Source organism: Carassius carassius, chromosome 34, assembly GCF_963082965.1.
Source record: "Carassius carassius chromosome 34, fCarCar2.1, whole genome shotgun sequence".
Classification (NCBI taxonomy): domain Eukaryota; kingdom Metazoa; phylum Chordata; class Actinopteri; order Cypriniformes; family Cyprinidae; genus Carassius; species Carassius carassius.
In genome coordinates this window covers 24705386-24723491 of record NC_081788.1, presented here as the reverse complement: position 1 = coordinate 24723491, position 18106 = coordinate 24705386, and the positions used below count along the sequence as shown (strand labels likewise).

The 18106-nt window shown below is 37.4% G+C and overlaps 1 long non-coding RNA gene across 1 annotated transcript; it reads right to left on the bottom strand.

The window, feature by feature from the left end:
- Window positions 1–6374: 6374 nt before the first annotated feature.
- Window positions 6375–8887, bottom strand: LOC132115242 (uncharacterized). The gene is made up of 3 exons (XR_009425451.1): window positions 8664–8887; window positions 7725–7759; window positions 6375–6552 (listed from the first exon to the last, which is right to left on the bottom strand). It is a non-coding gene; the product is annotated as an uncharacterized LOC132115242 (long non-coding RNA).
- Window positions 8888–18106: the final 9219 nt, after the last annotated feature.

The following is an 18106-nucleotide window of genomic DNA, read 5'->3' as shown; positions in this document are numbered from 1 at the left end:
AAAAACTATAGTCTGAGTTGGCTTTACTGATTCCTTCAAGTTGGAAAACATATAAATTATTTGTGAAATAACTTAGAATCTTGCAAACTTTCTTCCAAACAATTAGGGATGTGACTGACCATTTTTTACCACAGTGGAAAGGGCCAATTCACTGGCTAGGTTGCTCATGCAACTCACAAACAATCATGACCACAGAAACTTCGTGATCAATGCAATATTCATTAATAAAATAGCTTGGATAGCATGCTGAAAAACTAAAAAGCAACAATGTATCTGTTTTTGATTTAACTAAACTTGCAGCTTGATTATTGAAGAGACACTACACAAACATTATTCACACATGCAGTTTCTCACTTTCTCTCTGTTGTTAATTTAAATAAAAATGCTATTCGTTCAAGCTACATCATTTCTGTATCTGATTTAAAGCATGCAGAATGCTAGGTTGCTAAAAAAAAATGCATCAGTGATTTTTTGCCTCCACGTCTTTCATTTAAATTGTGCAAATGTTTTTGTGAGAAACTGAGCAGCCCTCTCTCAATTTTAACATCTTTGTATTTCTCCTGATATTCCAAAACAACTGTCAATAAGAGTAAAACGTTCTTCATTAGAACATTATTCTACAAGAGCAAGACATTTTTATTTAATTTGATCACATTCACAGAGCTACATGCAATCAAGTGATCGTGGCTGTCAATTCTTTAAAACTATGGCATCTCAAATATCTGCTCATCACAATGAACTTCATACAGTTTGGAACTCAAGTTTAGATAATTTTCAGAAGTTGAAGAGCAGTCTCTAGATTAAAGGCAGGGTAGGTAAAAAATGTATAAAAAACTTTTTTTCCAAATTTGTTTAAACTTTATTTATTTATCAATACATAATTAAAATGTAAGTACTCTGAAAAAGAAAGTATAAAAATCGAGTGACTGTAGACCTCTCACGACTGTTTTAAAGACAGCTCATTATTTCCATTAACTCCACCCCTTCCCTTCTGGGCTCCTTCCAAAGCCTCTACTACGGCTCGCTAAGTAATGTTATGTTAGCTATATTACGCAGCTATATGTGCTAATGAAACATGCTTCATGAAAAAAATATGTATGATCAAAATACAAAAAGAAAGATTTACCTGTCCAGCAGAAATAAAGCCATCAAGGAGTCACTTTTCAGCCCCTTGAGTTCCCTCAGTTCTCGCCATCGCTGGAAAGCCACGCCGATATTAACTCGCGTTTTATTTCTTTGTTTATCCAAAGACTTTTTGTTCATTGCCTTTTCTTGTACTGTTACTGTCTTCCTTTTTTTGCCTGGTTTGCCTTCACTAACTGCATAGGCTGGTACTGTGAATTTTGCTTGCTGTTTCTCTGCCATTGTTTTGGTATTCCTAGGATCCGTGACTGTTGAATTCCTCAAATCAAACGTGCGCGCGCAAGTGGGCAGGTCATGTGTGGCAAAAGGGTGGTTGCCATGGTTGCGAGAGAGTGACAGTCGCCTAAGCCAATCCTATGTTTCGTCCCGAAATGGAAATAATGAGCTGTGTTTAATACAGATTAAACGGTCTAGAGTCACTCGTTTTTTATACTCTTTTTATCAGAGTACTTACATTTTAATTATGCATTGATATATATAGAAAGTTTAAACAAATTTGGAAGAAAGTTGTTTATACATGTATTACCTACCCTGCCTTTAAGATAAAGGTCCTTCCCAAACTGCATCTTCACTTCATGCAGCAGCTACCAAAAAAAGAAATAAAGAAAATAGAAAGAAAAATTCATTAAAACAATTTTGACTGTTTTTATTCATACAAAAATTTTTTTTAAATGCAGTGGAAATACTAAACTCAAAGGAAACAACACTAAAAACAAATACTCACAAGTTGTGGAACCCGAAGAAATGGGAACATGTCCATGACCTCTCATGTTGATTTTGTCATTAAATCAACTCTTTTAAGAAGAGCGCATTTCATTAGATTTTTGATATGTTGGTGTAGTCGGGTTGTCTTTTACATAGTTCAGCATTTATCACAGTAATGTGCTCCTGAAAACTTAACTGATGTTCTTCAATATTTTCCAGGTTTAATATAATCTGAAAAAAGTAGTAAATAACTAAATTCCTATTGTATATCTACAATCTCCTAGCATTACTGGTCAATAACCAAGCAATTTTAAGACATTTTAGTGAAGAATGATAAAACAGACAAACCTCCTGGGAATGGGTGGAAACCGGATAAGCAGTACACAGAAGTACTGGAAAGTTTGCAGTCTTGCATCTTTTTGTTTGCTGAAATGAGCAAAAGACAGTTCATATAAGTAAAAATATTTAGAAGTGACATAGAACAATTAACTGAAAATAAATTATCAGTAGAATTAAAGCATTCATTCACCCAAAAAAAAAAAAAAAAATCTGTCACCATTTACTTGTTTACCTTTGTTGTTCCAAACCCACATGACTTTTATTCATGGATGTCAAGAATAATACAAAACTTGATTTGGCCGTATGACTCATACTGCAGATTGTGGGGCTGTTCTTCATTACCATTTGAGTGTGCGGTCAAAAACTAGCTTAGAACACTATCTGCAGTTAAAAACTAAGCTTAGGATCAGAAAACACAAAATTTACAGATGTAAGGCAACTTGACACTGTCGCGGCTCAGGCTCTCTCGTGTTTTAGTGTAAATCCGCTGTAGAAACATTGACAACTTAATTACTAATGGGTTTAAAACTTATAAAAAGTAAATTACTTAAAAAAAATTTTTTATCTGACTTACCACAACAATATTTCAGTCAGACCATCAATTTTAATCAGCAGACGGGGATCAATCTCTTCTCAACCATTGGAATTCAAAAACGTGCACTGCACTCGCGAGACAGCGCTGCATGAATATGCTCGCGCAAATGCAAACAAATTGTTTACTTTGTAAAATTAATGAAAATAATGAGTTTATTACTTCTTTTTGTTTATGTTTGTTGTTCAACAGATAAAAAAAGTTTAATCCATAAAGCACAATTGTTTAGTTGCGGTAAATAATTTCACATAAATTCAAAGAATGAAATGAAAGAGCAACAAACAAGGCTATAAGGGGCCGTTCACATATCGCGTCTTTTGCGCGCTCAAGTTTGTTATTTCAAATGTAATTTCAAATGTTACTCATAATGTAAGTGACGCGCATTTGTTTTTCCAGGTGCGTCCTCACTGCATCGAGCTAAAAACATCAACTTTTCAAAATGCCGCAAGCGCACTGCAGGTCATGAGACAAGAACCAACCAATCAAGGAATCAGCTTCATCCTTTCCCGTGACAACGTTGAAAGCTCAGCCAATATGAAGGAACAGCTGATCATAGCTGTATATGGATAGGCATTTTTAACTAATTTAGTAGCTAGTTCTAATTACGTTTTCCACGCGTGTTTAGGTGCGATATGTGAAGTCGTATTTTTTGTTTTAATGATGTGCCTTTTAACATTATCAAGTATATTCAAAAACTAAACAAATCGTGCCTACAAAGTGCACGAAACTAGGCTAATGCAAAGTTACATTTGAAAGTCATACTAGTGCGCGTGTGCATTTTGAGTGCGTTCTTTCACTGCATTATTCGGTGTATTCAAATGCATTTATGAATGAATGCATGTGAATGATCACAAAATTCAAGATATGGGGGTTAGAAAATTTATATATTTATATCATTTTATGTAGTTAATCAATATCACACGAAGAGTGCCATTTCAGTTTTTCTCCAAAAATCAGCATGATTAAAATGTGATATTAAGTTACCGGTACTACAAACAATAATTTAATTACAAATACAAAATGTTGCAGAATAATGTAATATATGAATGAATAATAGCCATAAAGAACCTTTGTGCCAAAAGGGTTCTTTCTTGTCATTATAGAACCTTTTTAGCATAAAAGGTTCTTTGGAGTTGAGTAAAAAACCCAATGGTTCTGTATAGAACCCCAATGAACCCTTTTTACTAAGAGTGTGTTGTCATAACGTTCACCTTGGAGATTGAAAATGTTTCTTCCCAAATTCAGACCCAGAACAATAAAACCCACAGAAGAGGTGGGAGTTCAAAGGAGGAATCTTTATATTACCAAACTGCAGGGAGAGGAAGAGTAGATATAAGTCATGATCTGCGAGATTAACCACAATCTGATGTGATCAGACCACCTCAGAGAAAACCAGTGTTGAGGTGCTGCAAGAGCTTTTGAAGCACAGCAGTTGTGGTCAAAGAGTTCTCGTGTGTTATGATTGGTGGATGATGATGATGAGTGGATAAAGACTAAAGACTAAAGCAATCAAATAGTGAGAGAGTGATCTGCTCACCTGGTTATGTTCATGGATGTTTCGACGTGGAAAGCTGTTCGTAATGGAAATATTGATATTTTATTTGTTAACAACATACTTTTCGTACTTTAAAATCAGTAAATGTTCTGAAATTAGAGAACTAAGCCAATAGTAGCACTGGCGGTGTCATTTGATTTGGATGGGATCTTCGGAATTTTGAATCATTTGAGTCAGTTCAGGAGTTCAAAACGGGTTTGCAAATCATTTGAGTCATTTTGGGAGTTCGGAGTATGGAGCGTGAATCATTTGAACCAGTTTGGGAGTTCGGAGCGGTATCGCGAATCATTTGAGTCAGTTCGGGAGTTTGGAGCGGGTTCGTGAATCATTTCAGTCAGTTTGGGGATCGCAAATCATTTGAGTCAGTTTGGGAGCACAGAGCGGGTTCGCGTATCATTTGAGTCAGTTTGGGGATCACGAATCATTTGAGTCAGTTCGGGAGTTCGGAGCGGGATCGCGAACCAGTTCGGGAGTTCGTAGCGGGTTCGCGAATCATTTGAGTCAGTTCGGGAGTTCATAGTGGGTTCGCGAATCATTTGAGTCAGCTCGGGAGTTCAAAGCGGGTTCGCGAATCATTCGAGTCATTTTGGGGATCGCGAATCATTTGAATCACTTCAGGAGTTCGGAGCGGGATCGCGAATCATTTGAATCAGTTTGGGAGTTCGGAGCGGCTTCAAGGATCATTTGAATCAGTTCGAGAGTTCGGAGCGGGTTCGCAAATCATTTGAATCAGTTCGAGAGTTCGGAGCGGGTTCGCGAATCATTTGAATCAGTTCGAGAGTTTGGAGTGGGTTCGCGAATCATTTGAGTCAGTTCAGGAGTTCGTAGCGGGTTCGCGAATCATTTGTGTCAGTTTGGGGATCGCGAATCATTTGAGTCAGTTCAGAGCGGGATCGCGAATCATTTGAACCAGTTCGGGAGTTCGTAGCGGGTTCGCGAATCATTTGAGTCAGTTTGGGGATCGCGATCATTTGAATCACTTCAGGAGTGCGGAGCGGGATCGCGAATCATTTGAATCAGTTCAAGAGTTCGGAGCGGGTTCGCGAATCATTTGAGTCAGTTCGGAGCGGGATCCCGAATCATTTGAGTCAGTTCGGGTGTTCAAAGCGGTTTCGCGAATCATTTGAGTCGCTGTATATGGATAGGCATTTTTAACTAATTTAGTACCCAGCCAGCATTTCAAAGTCAGGTACCATGGTTAAATCAACATTGAATTACCTTTCGATTTGGCAAATTGGATCAACGTTGAAATCGCAACATTGATGGACGGTTGAAATCACGACGCTGTTTCACCGTCTTACCTTCATCACGGGTGAATGACAGTCGTTCTGCAGACCTTGGATTAACGCTGAATGAGGTTTTGATTTTGAAAAGTTAATCAACGTTGATAACACGATGTTGTTTCACCGTCGTACCTGGCACTATGTATAAATACACACTTGTATGTTCAATTAGATCCTAGTTTGCATTTAGATCAACAGTACAGGATAAAGGCTGACAATCAAATGACTGGCAGCAATGGCTTTACAATCAACTTCAATAAACTACCACATGCTCAAAATTGTATAACAGTTTTATTTTGGAATCATACTGTATAAAACAGATGAAAATAATCCCAAACTTTATTTTTGCAGAGTATGCATGGGTGTATTCTTAAAAACATTTAGTAGAACAATCCAAATACAATAATATTTAAAGGTTTTTGTAAAATAATTTGGCATATAAATGCATATTTTTTTGCGGCACTTGCAAGAGAAACCCTTGTCCCTTTATGACTGAAACCAGTTGATCTTTTATTTTGGTGGAAAACTACAGTTTCTGTAAAAAACATGTTTTAGTAATGTGTCTCATGACAAGAGATGTGTACATTGGTGCAGTGAAAATGTGTTGCACAGTTTGAGAAGGGAACCTTCAACTAGGACCGCTATAAGAGGAGGGAAGATCAGGACAATTCCAAGGGCCCAGCATTAGAGAGGGCACCCCGAGTGGGTGGTGGGGGGGTTGGGGGGGGGTGTTCTAATGGGAACCCTGTGTCTTCTTTACCGTGGGGAATGCAGAATGAGATTTCTACCAATGGGGACTCTAAAATGTTAGAACCAACAGCCTCGTGCATATAGTGTGGCTGTGCTTCGGGTGATCCTTGAAAGAGTCCCAGTGCTAGGTCCATTCTGACGCCGTCCCCTCCACTCTCTCCCACTTGTGCACTTTCTGTACCGTCCTGTATAAACATTTAAAAAAAGTGATGTGACATTCAGCCAAGTATGGTGAACCATACTCAGAATTCGTGCTCTGCATTTAACCCATCCGAAGTGCACACACACAGAGCAGTGAACACACACACACACACACCCGGAGCAGTGGGCAGCCATTTATGCTGCGGCGCCCGGGGAGCAGTTGGGGGTTCGATGCCTTGCTCAAGGGCACCTAAGTCGTGGTATTGAGGGTGGAGAGAGCACTGTACATGCACTTCCCCCTACAATTCCTGCAGCCCCGAGACTCGAACTCACAACACTTCGATTGTGAATGCGACTCTCTAACCATTAGGCCACGACTTCCCATGTATTTACATTTGTAATGTATTTACATTTAATCATTTAACAGATGCTTTTATCCAAAGCTACTTACAAATGAGAACAATAGAAGCAGTCAGGTCAACAAGAGAACAACAACCGTATACAAGTGCCATGACAAGTCTCAGTTAGTCTAGTACAGAACGCATAGCCAGGTTTTTATTTTATTTTATTTTTTTAAATATGAAAGACAAGAAAAGAAGGAAAAGTGCTAGTATTAGCTGGTTAAGTGCTGGCGAAAAAGATGGGTCTTAAGATGTTTCTTGAAAATGAGTAAAGACTCAGATTCGGACTCGGATTGAGATTGGCAGGTCATTCCACCAGCTCGGCACAGTCCAGGAAAAGGTCCTTGAGAGTGATTTTGAACTTCTTTGGGATGGCACCACAAGGCGTCGTTCACTTGCAGAGCGCAAACTTCTGGAGGGCACATAAGATTTAACCAGTGAGTTTAGGTATGTTCACAATGTTTCACAATAACTTTGATATTGTGAAATATATTTAACTGAAAACTGAATGCAAAATAAATCACACAATATTTTCACTTTACAGTTTAGTAACAGTGAGGTTGGAAACAAAGTGGACAACACTATTCATTAAACACTTATTTAATGTATTCAGATGAAAGTTTACAATTCACAAATTATTCACAAGCAGTGTTTTCAGAGCCCCCAGTTACACTGTTTTAATCAGAACACTAGCATTACAGTATAGTAAAATAAGTAAAATCTAATTCAGTAAATTACAATCACAACTATCCCAAAATGTCAAAGCATCTTTACCAGAAGTGACAGTGCAATGTAGCAGATGAACAATTTCTTACCAATGTTTCAAGAATAAGCTGGATCCTTGATGACTCTACAAGGGGAAAGAAGAAATGGTTTACTGAAAAGTCTTAAAAAAGCAGGATTTCATTTTATACCATTACTTTAAACCATTGGTTCTCAAACTTTTTATACCAAGTACCAGTTCAGAAAATATCTGTTATTAAATATTAAGTTCCACCATAATTGCCAACATTAAATTTCAGCAGCATAGTAGGCCAAACTATTCAGCTACAGCTCTACAGTTAAAAAATGAGGCAGTTTTATTCTAAGAATATTTATTTTTGTCAGCCACTTTACCATGGGAAATACAGTTTGAACATTAACACTACACTGTGCTTACATACAGGTAAATGAAAACTTAAAGTTTTAATTAAAATGCGTTATAACAAAAGTTACATAACTTTACTGTACATTAACTGTACTTAAATGAACAACAACAACAACAACAACAAACAAAAAAAAAAAAAACCTTACTCAAAGATTAAATGAAAATGTATTAACATTAATATTTAATTTAGTGATTCACCTGCGTAACCACGAGAGAGGGGCCTGACACTGAGAACCACTGCTTTAAACAATCCTAATTCATTTTTTAATTCATTTTCATTAATTCATTAAAATTGTACCGACATTTGCACTTATGTTTCAGAAAACACTTTGAAACTATTATTAGAATAAAAACATAAATAACACACCTAATGCATAGGATTCATATCAGGAAAATGTGGAAAAATCTCTAACAGACATTAACACAACTTACCAGCAAGACAGTAGGTGAGCATCTAACTTGATCATCTGTGATAAAGCAATGCAAAAATACACACACGGGTATTTATTTATCTTCTGCAGGTTACATGTCCTTTAAGCTACCCATTTGTAAACTCTGGTTATACTTTACTATTTTCTAAAGATAATAAAGATAGCGATTTTCTTACCTCATTTTGCCAGTATGTTTGCAGGACCTCGCAGAACACATCTGACCCTTCTTATGTTCTCAGTTTTTGTTCTCCTTTGACATGTCATGACTCAAATTCGCTTAAAATAAAAAAAATTAACAGGCAAATATTAAATAATTCGGGACCGACCGAGCAGTCAGTTATAACGACCAGCAGCTCACAGTTAGCTGCCTCCCTCACAGAAACACGACAACAACGGTCATATTTTTAAATGTAGAAAGGCGCGAACCGATTCATTGTCCAGTTTCCTGAATGACAGCAAGATTAACCAATAATGATCAAAGTAATAAAACAAAACTACCAATAGGAGTTGTTTAAGTGAGATAAAGCAGCGAAATGTATTTAGTTTTATTGTTGTTAATCATGATAATATTTAACATATACCTTTAGATTTTATAATAGGTATCATGACTAAAATATTTTAAAATGCTATTAAAATAATAATAATCTTAAATAATTTAATATAAATAATTTAAAAGTTTGTTAACCTTTTTCAACCATAAAGCATTAAACATTTTGTTGTTTCATTAAAACAACTGACCTTATTTCAACCATATTTCTACGTTGAAAGTTGGTCGTGTGCTGGAAGTTTTTCAACTGTTCATCTTTAAACGTTGAATCAACGTTGTTTGAACGTTTAAACCACAACTGACCTTATTTCAACCATATTTCAACGTTGAAGGTCGGTCATGTGCCGGCTGGGTAGTTCTAATAACTAGGTGTGTTTAGGTGTGATATGTGAACTCGTATTTTTTGTTTTAATGATGTGCCTCTTAACAGTATCAAGTATACTCAAAAACTAAACAAATCGTGCCTAAAAAGTGCACGCATCTAGGCTAATGTAAAGTTACATGATGAGGTCATACTAGTGCGTGTGTGCACTTTGAGTGCGTTCTTTCACTGCATTATTCGGTGTATTCAAATGCATTTATGAATGCATGTGAATGATCACAAAATTCAAGAGATTGGGGTTAGAATGTGATATTAAGTTACTACAAACAATAATTTAATTACAAATACAAAATGTTGCAGAATAATGTAATATACCTGCTAACCAGTGTTGGGGAAAGTTACTTTTAAAAGTAATGCCTTACAATATTGCGTTACTCCCTAAAAAAGTAACTAAATACGTTACTTAGTTACTTTTTATGGAAAGTAATGTGTTACATTACTTTTGCGTTACTTTCACGTTACTTTTTAAATATGAGCAGGGCTTGATTGTTTTTAATATAAGAAGTTCTATTTATAGCAAATGTAAAAGCCCTTTCACACCAAAAAGTGTAATGAATAAACCTCAGGCTGAAGGAAAAGTAAATTCAGGTCTGTACAGTAGAACACAGGAGAAGAAGGTTCAACACTCTTCAGCAATAAAAAAAAACAATGAAGCACAATTGTTAGTTTATCTAAAGTCATTTTTTAATTATTAGTATGGTTGAACTGGATCATTAAAGGTCAGCAGCAAAGACACTGTTAATAAAATGGGAATAGATACATTTGTGTTATTTAATATATTTAGTTATTGCAGGTTTGCATCATATTCTGAGTTTGCATTTCACTGTTTTGATTAATTTTGATGAATACTAAATCTGTTTTGTTTTTTGTTTTTTTTGTGAGTGGGATGAATTAATGCACATTCACATTTAGTCTAGAACTACAGTAACATGTTCACACAGCGCCTCCATACTTCCGATTTCTCCCAATATGGGAACAGGAGGCTTGTCAGTCAAAAAATGGAAATACAAAGTAACTGGCGTTACTTTTTTGAAAAAGTAACTCAGATATTTTCTTGTAAATTAAAAAGTAATGCGTTACTTTGCTAGTTACTTGAAAAAAGTAATCTGATTACGTAACTTGCATTACTTGTAATGCATTAACCCCAACATTGCTGCTAACACACGACGTAACAGTTGCGTAAAATATTGGTAATTTTTGGTAATTCCATGACTTACCAATTGACAACGTAACTACGACATCGCATGCCCGTAATTTTATTACCATCACATTACCCACTCACAACATCGTCAGTACGTCCTTCCAACGTGACCAGATAACCAAGAATGTCCCAGATTAGTGATGTCCGATTCGCGAACTAATTGTTTAATTTAACCGGTTCTTCTTAGTGAACCGGTTGAACCGTTCACCAAATCGAACTGAATCGTTTGAAACGGTTCACGTCTCCAATAAGCATTAATCCACAAATTACTTAAGCTGTTAACTTTTTTAACGTGACTGACACTCCCCCTGAGTCAAAATAAACCAATATCCTGAAGTAATTCATTTACTCAAACAGTAGGCTACACTGACTGAACTGCTGTGAAGACCGAACTGAAGATGAACACCGAGCAGAGCCAGATGACGAACGAACACGGCCACTACTGGAGCAGTTCTCGTTCTCGAGTCAAGAATCAGTTGTATCGGATTTCGGATCACCAGTACACTGAACCGAGAATCTTTTCTGTCGGATGCGTCCGATTTGAGAACCGATGAGCGGTTCTCGTTCTCGAGTCAAGAACCGGTTGTACCGGTTTTCGGATCATCAGTACACTGAACCGAAAACAGTTTCTTTCGGACGCGTCCGATTCGAGAACCGAGGAGCTGATCATACTGTACATGCGTGATTCAGTGTAAAGCCAACTGACTCACAGTGCATCTGAACCGAACTGGTTCTTTTGGTGATTGATTCTGAATTGATTCTGTGCTAATGTTATGAGCGCGGGTAAACCGAGGGCTTGAATGAAGGGCAATCTGGCGAAATGTAAGTTCATTTGATAACAAATACATCGCAGTGGATTATGTATAGTAAGTGTATGAGTCGAAAACGTTAGGCACGTTATACTTTCACTGAAGCAAGCGAATGATCTTGGCGTCAGCGCGGAAAGTGAGGAACTAACTGATCTCTGCTTCATTACAGTTTGCACATATTTTTTCGTCGCGAACGTTGATCTTCCTTCAAAACAGCCGGTAAAAGAGTCATCACTTCGACACGGCATTAGATCTGGCTTTTGTTCACACAGCGCTTGTCCTGGGTTGAACCCGGCAATTATTGCTGTTACTGTATTTGGGTGCATTGTTGCAAAACTTAATTGTAAACTTTTCATGATTATGAGGTTTTTAACTGACTAAAGTTATGATTACTGACTTTATATATTTGAATGTTTGATAGACGTGACGTCATTAGGTCGAGCGTAAAAGAACCGTTTTTTTCAACCGGTTTATTGAATCGAACTGTCCGAAAGAACCGGTTCGCTGAAAATAATCGAACTTCCCATCACTATCCCAGATAGGTCCTCTATTGGTAATATATTGGTAACTTCATGACTTACTGGCAACGGAACTACAACGTCGTATGCACGTAATTTCATTACCATATTTTTTGTACGTTCTTTATATGCTCTCCGAGTATAGTGCTATTTAAAAAGTGTAATTAAACTTCAGACACAAGATTAAACGTTCCTTAAAGATAAAATATGTTTCTTTTCACTAAGTCAGAATATGGACATGCTTTTAATATATAGTGACGTGGCATACAGCGCGCACACTTCCACAACTGACGCAGCGCGTGGACAGTATTGACAAGAAAGGAGTTGTGAAACTTTCTATCTTGTAAGGAGTTATGAACGTGAAATAATGACACAGACTGGCTACACCATCTCATCTGCCGCAGATACAGTATCAAGAGGACAGCGCATTTGTTTGAGGCACTTTTCAATTCAACTCATCTCTAATGTTTGGAAATTTGGGTATCAACAGCTCATTTGAATCTCATTCAGTTACTGTTACCTACCCTTTTAAAATACATTTTGTAGTTGTCTATCGACCCCCAGGACCACTGGGTAACTTTTTGGATGAATTAGATGTGTTGCTCTCAACCTTTTCTGAGGATGGTACTCCCCTAGTTATGCTTGGATATTTCAACATCCATCTAGATAAACCTCTGTTTGCTGATTTCCACTCTCTGCTTGCCTCTTTTGATCTCAACCGAGTGTCAACTACTGCTACTCACAAATCAGGCAACCAACTGGACCTTATTTATACATGACACTGCTCTACTGATCATGTTCTGGTTACTCCACTGCACACGTCGGATCACTTCCTCCTCACTCTTAACCTCAACATGGTCCCTGACACATCACTTACCCCTCCACATGTCATCTTTCGACGTAACCTATGCACACTTTCACCCTCCCGGCTATCTGCAATGGTTTCATCTTCACTTCCTTCCCCTAAACTGTTTGCATCTTTGGACACGAACAGTGCTACTGATACGTTCTGCTCCACTCTTACATCTTGTTTAGACACTGTTTGCCCCTTATCTTCCAGGCCAGCCCGTAACACCCCTTCTGCCCCTTGGTTATCCCATGTTCTACGCGAACACCGTTCTAAGCTTAGAGCTTCTGAAAGGGTGTGGCGCAAGTCCAAAAATACTACTGACCTTATTGTGTATCAGTCACTCCTATCTTCTTTCTCTGCTAATGTCTCCTCTGCTAAAATGACATACTACCATAACAAAATTAACAATTCATCTAACTCTCGCATGCTTTTTAAAACATTTTCCTCACTTTTTTGTCCTCCTCCTCCCCCTCCTGCTTCATCTCTAATAGCTGACGACTTTGCAACGTTTTTCATTAATAAAATTAAACACATTAGTGCACAATTTTTCACACCACAATCAGTCAAGCTCATATCACCAGCAAACTTACACTCATTTACATCCTTCTCTTCATGCTATGAGGCAGAAGTCTCAAAACTCATCCTTTCTAATCACCCTACTACTTGCCCGCTTGATCCTATTCCATCTCATCTCCTTCAAGCCATTTCTCCTGCAGTTGTACCTGCACTCACTCACATCATCAACACATCCCTCCACACTGGTGTTTTTCCCTCATCATTTAGACAGGCACGTATAACTCCACTACTTAAGAAACCCAACCTCAACCCATCTCTTTTATAGAACTACAGACCAGTTTCCCTCTTCCTTTCATTGCAAAAACACTTGAACAAGCTGTGTTCAAACAGGTCTCTACATTTCTCGCACACAACAATCTCCTTGACAGCAACCAATCTGGCTTCAGAAGTGGACATTCAACTGAGATGGCCTTGCTCTCAGTTGTTGAAGCTCTAAGACTGGCAAAGGCAGAATCCAAATCTACAGTACTTATCCTGCTTGATCTGCCCGCTGCTTTTGACACGGTTAATCACCAGATCCTCCTATCAACCCTACTGGCAAATGGCATCTCAGGAACCACACTTCAATGGTTTGAGTCTTACCTATCAGAGGTCCTTCAAAGTATCTTGGAGAGGTGAGGTGTCCAAGTCTCAAAATCTAACTACTGGGGTGCCTCAGGGCTAGGGCTGGGAATCGATTCCAAAAAGAAATGATTCCTCGATTCCGAGGCGTTGGGAATCGAGAGTCGATTCCAAAGGTTGGAATCGATTCCATCAAGGAGAATCGACTCCTCATTCAGATTATTTTTCAGTTCAACAAAGCTTATCTATGGGAGTCTCTCTAATGGAAGGCTACATCCGACAAAGGCTGCACACATTTAAATTCACGAAAATAAACAAAGAAAACGAGCCGACACTGATCATTTGAATTTTAGGATGTAGCCTTTCGTTTCAGAAGCACAATTCACCATAATTTCAACAGTTGTGAGATAAAAGATTATTTTCAATTTTATATATGCATATATATATATATATATATATATATATATATATATATATATATATATATATATATATATATAAACGATTCTATGGAAGTAAAATAATGACTTATGTCTTTGAAACAAAAAAGCATGCCGAATAGCACTATCTGAAAAAATAATGCTTTGAATTAACAGTTCTTGCATTTTAATGCCTTGTATTTCCAGGGTTTTGCATCTTTAGGTCCTGAAATGTAATATAGTTGTTCGTTTAAGCTGTGAATATTTCAATTAAAAATATTTCACACACTTTTTCATAATAAAAAAATCAATAATTCATATTCACGTTCCAGAATTCACTTCCAAAATATTAAATCGGTTAAAAAATACGATGTATAATATTCAACAGGCAAATTTCGGTCCATTTTATTTCACTTCCACAAATTCAGTGGTTAAAATTCGGCAGATAATTCGCCCTTTCACATCCGGGAGCTGCAGGAATAGCAGTAGAGCACAGAGGCATGATCTCTATCTACTGTCAGTTGCTCACCAACAGGTGGTGCAAGCGGCTGTTAAATAAGACCAAAGCAACAGGTGGATTAAGTAATACAGTTACAAAAACTGATCTGCAGAAATTAAGCAAGCGCTAAGTAGAAGTTTTGATTATCGGGGCATGTGGAAAAGCTGATTGTGCGTATGTTTATTTCAACCTCTTTTCTGTTACCAAGTAAGCAGCATTCAAATGAGATTATTATGGTGTTTTACCCAACGCTGAATTACAGAACTAACATTACATCTAAGGAAGACATATATTGCTTTCGGTTGTTTAGTTTGCCTAACTTTGTGTCATGGCTTGTGAGTCGCTGTGCTGTAATACTGGGGATCCCCTCACGTCACACTCCAGGATTCCCCAATGACGAGTAATGCTTCTCAGTCAAATAATACTGTGATATAAGACCTCAGATCTCAGAAGACATTTTATTGATGATTATGCAAACTATATAGACAGTTAAGCAGATGTAAAATATGAACGAACGCTCAAGGTTTCACGCGGTTTCCCTCAGAAATCTGTTAAAGAAAAGAAAACACGTGGCTCAGCGCACTAACAGTGACAGCGATTTAAAGACAAACTCACATCTTACTGATGATGCAAACTATATACAGACAGATGTGGATATGAACGCAAAAAATGAGTTAAAAACAATCTAGGTATATTCTGAAAATGTAAACTGAAGAAATTATTGACGTGCTACCGCACCCAAGGGACCGTCTGACAATTCCACTGACTGGGTTAAAAGGTCCAATGTGTTTTAATTAAAATTCTAAATAACACAGTCAAATTCTTAATCTTGTATTTCTCATAGTGATTTTCTACAGGTGAGATTTTGCCAATACCTCCCTTCATATATTTACAGTATACAATCATTTACATATTAAAGATCCCTGGAAAGGGTTTTCATGTTCCAACAGTTGTAGTACATGGCTAGATACAAGACTGACTTACTAGGGATGGGTGTTTTCCACAAATATCACATTCGACTATTTGAGCTCACAAAAAAAGAACACTCGAATATTCGTTTATTTAAATTAAGTTTAATGAGTCAGACATTTTTCAGCAACATTTGTTTTCGTCATTTTGAACAAGCTTACACACAATAAGCTTGAACATTACACATCGTGTTTTGTAGCTGAAAACCTTTAACAATGCGTGCAAACAAATAAAAGTACAGATTAAAAGCAAAAAAATAATAATAAGTGAACAAAGAAAAAACGTAAAGCAGCCTGCAGCAATTAGGCTATTGTACACTTAACTTTTAAACTGTCAGCAAATCTTTTTTTCTTTTTTTCTATTCTTTCAAATGTTCTTGTTAAGAAATACGGGCATGTAAACATGATTGGGGGAAAGTCGGCTCCTTAGTCTGTTAACAATAAGGCCAGCCGCGGAGAAAACGCGCTCTGACGGCACAGACGTTGTCGGGACTCACAAATAACGGTGTGCTAAGCGAATAAGTTTTGTGAAGCGCTTCGTTTTTTCGTTTCACCACTGAATGGGATCCTCATCTGGTGGAATACATGGAATACATGGCTCCAGCAAGAACTGTTCCCACTCGTCTCGGCTGGACTCTCTGTAATCATCGCTGAAGTACTGGCTCAGCCTTTTCCAGCCTTTTCCTACGAGTTGTTATTGCATCCTCTTCATCGTTGGTGATGGCGGCTGCATCCGCACCACTTGCATCAAGGAAAATGTTCTGATAATGTTCAAATAAAGTTTTTTTTCTTAATTCTCTCATGTTTTCATCGAGAAACCTGAGATGTTTGTGCCGAGGGTCTAGGGCAGACGCGAGAAGAGGAGTTTTCACTGTATTCTCCAAGTTAGCGGTGTTTATTCGTTGCATGAGAGATGCTGCAACAATGTTCTTGAATTCGGTCACTTTCTGTGATTCTCCACGGCATATTTGAAGTACTGTAGAAGACCGCAGTTCTTAGGGGGCGTTCACTTATCGCGTCTTTTGCATGCTCAAGTTCGTTATTTCCAATGTAGGCGCGCGGTATGCGCGCTCATAATGGAAGCGACGCGGTCGCGATGCGCACGCGGTGCGACGCGCCCGTTTTTTCCAGGCGCGTCCGAACAGCATCGAGTTAAATACATCTCAACTTTCAGAATGCCGCAAGCGCACCGCAGGTCATGTGACAAGAACTAAACATTCAGCTTCATCCTTTCCCGTAACAACGTTGAAAGCTCAGCCAAGATGAAGGAACTGCTGAACATAGCTGCTTACTTGGTAACAGCAAAGAGGTTGAAATAAACATACGCACAATCAGCTTTTCCACATGCCCCGATAATCAAAACTTCTACTTAGCGCTTGCTTAATTTCTGCAGATCAGTTTTTGTAACTGTATTACTTAATCCACCTGTTGCTTTGGCCTTATTTAACAGCCGCTTGCACCACCTGTTGGTGAGCAACTGACAGCAGTTGGAGATTATGCCTCTGTGCTCTACTGCTATTCCTGCAGCTCCCGGGTGTGAAAGGGCGAATTATCTGCCGAATTTTAACCACTGAATTTGTGGAAGCGAATTTGGAAAGTGAAATAAAACGGACCGAAATTTGCCTGTTGAATATTATACATCGTATTTTTAACCGATTTAATATTTTGGAAGTGAATTCTGGAACGTGAATATGAATTATTGATTTTTTAATTATGAAAAGGTGTGTGAAATATTTTTAATTGAAATATTCACAGCTTAAATGAACAACTATATAAAATTTCAGGACTTAACAATGCAAGCCCTGGAAATTCAAGGCATTAAAATGCAAGAACTGTTAATTCAATGCATTATTTTTCAGTTAGTGCTATTCAGCATGCTTTTTTGTTTCAAAGACATAAGTCATTATTTTGCTTCCATACGATTCAGATATTTTTTTACGATGGAACTGGCTTGTCCACAATTTTGAGCGCTGCGTGAACGAATAGATCATAAAGTAACTGAGGGTCTTGATCTTATTACCAACTAAAATATATATATTTTTTAACATTTCTATCAGCCAATGATAATTATAAATAATATATCAATTTTCAATTTTATATATGTATATATATATATATATATATAAATGATTCAGATATTTTTTTACGATGGAACTGGCTTGTCCACAATTTTGAGCGCTGCATGAACGAATAGATCATAAAGTCACTGAGGGTCTTGATCTTATTACCAACTAAAATATTATTTTTTTTTAACATTTCTATCAGCCAATGATAATTATAAATAATACG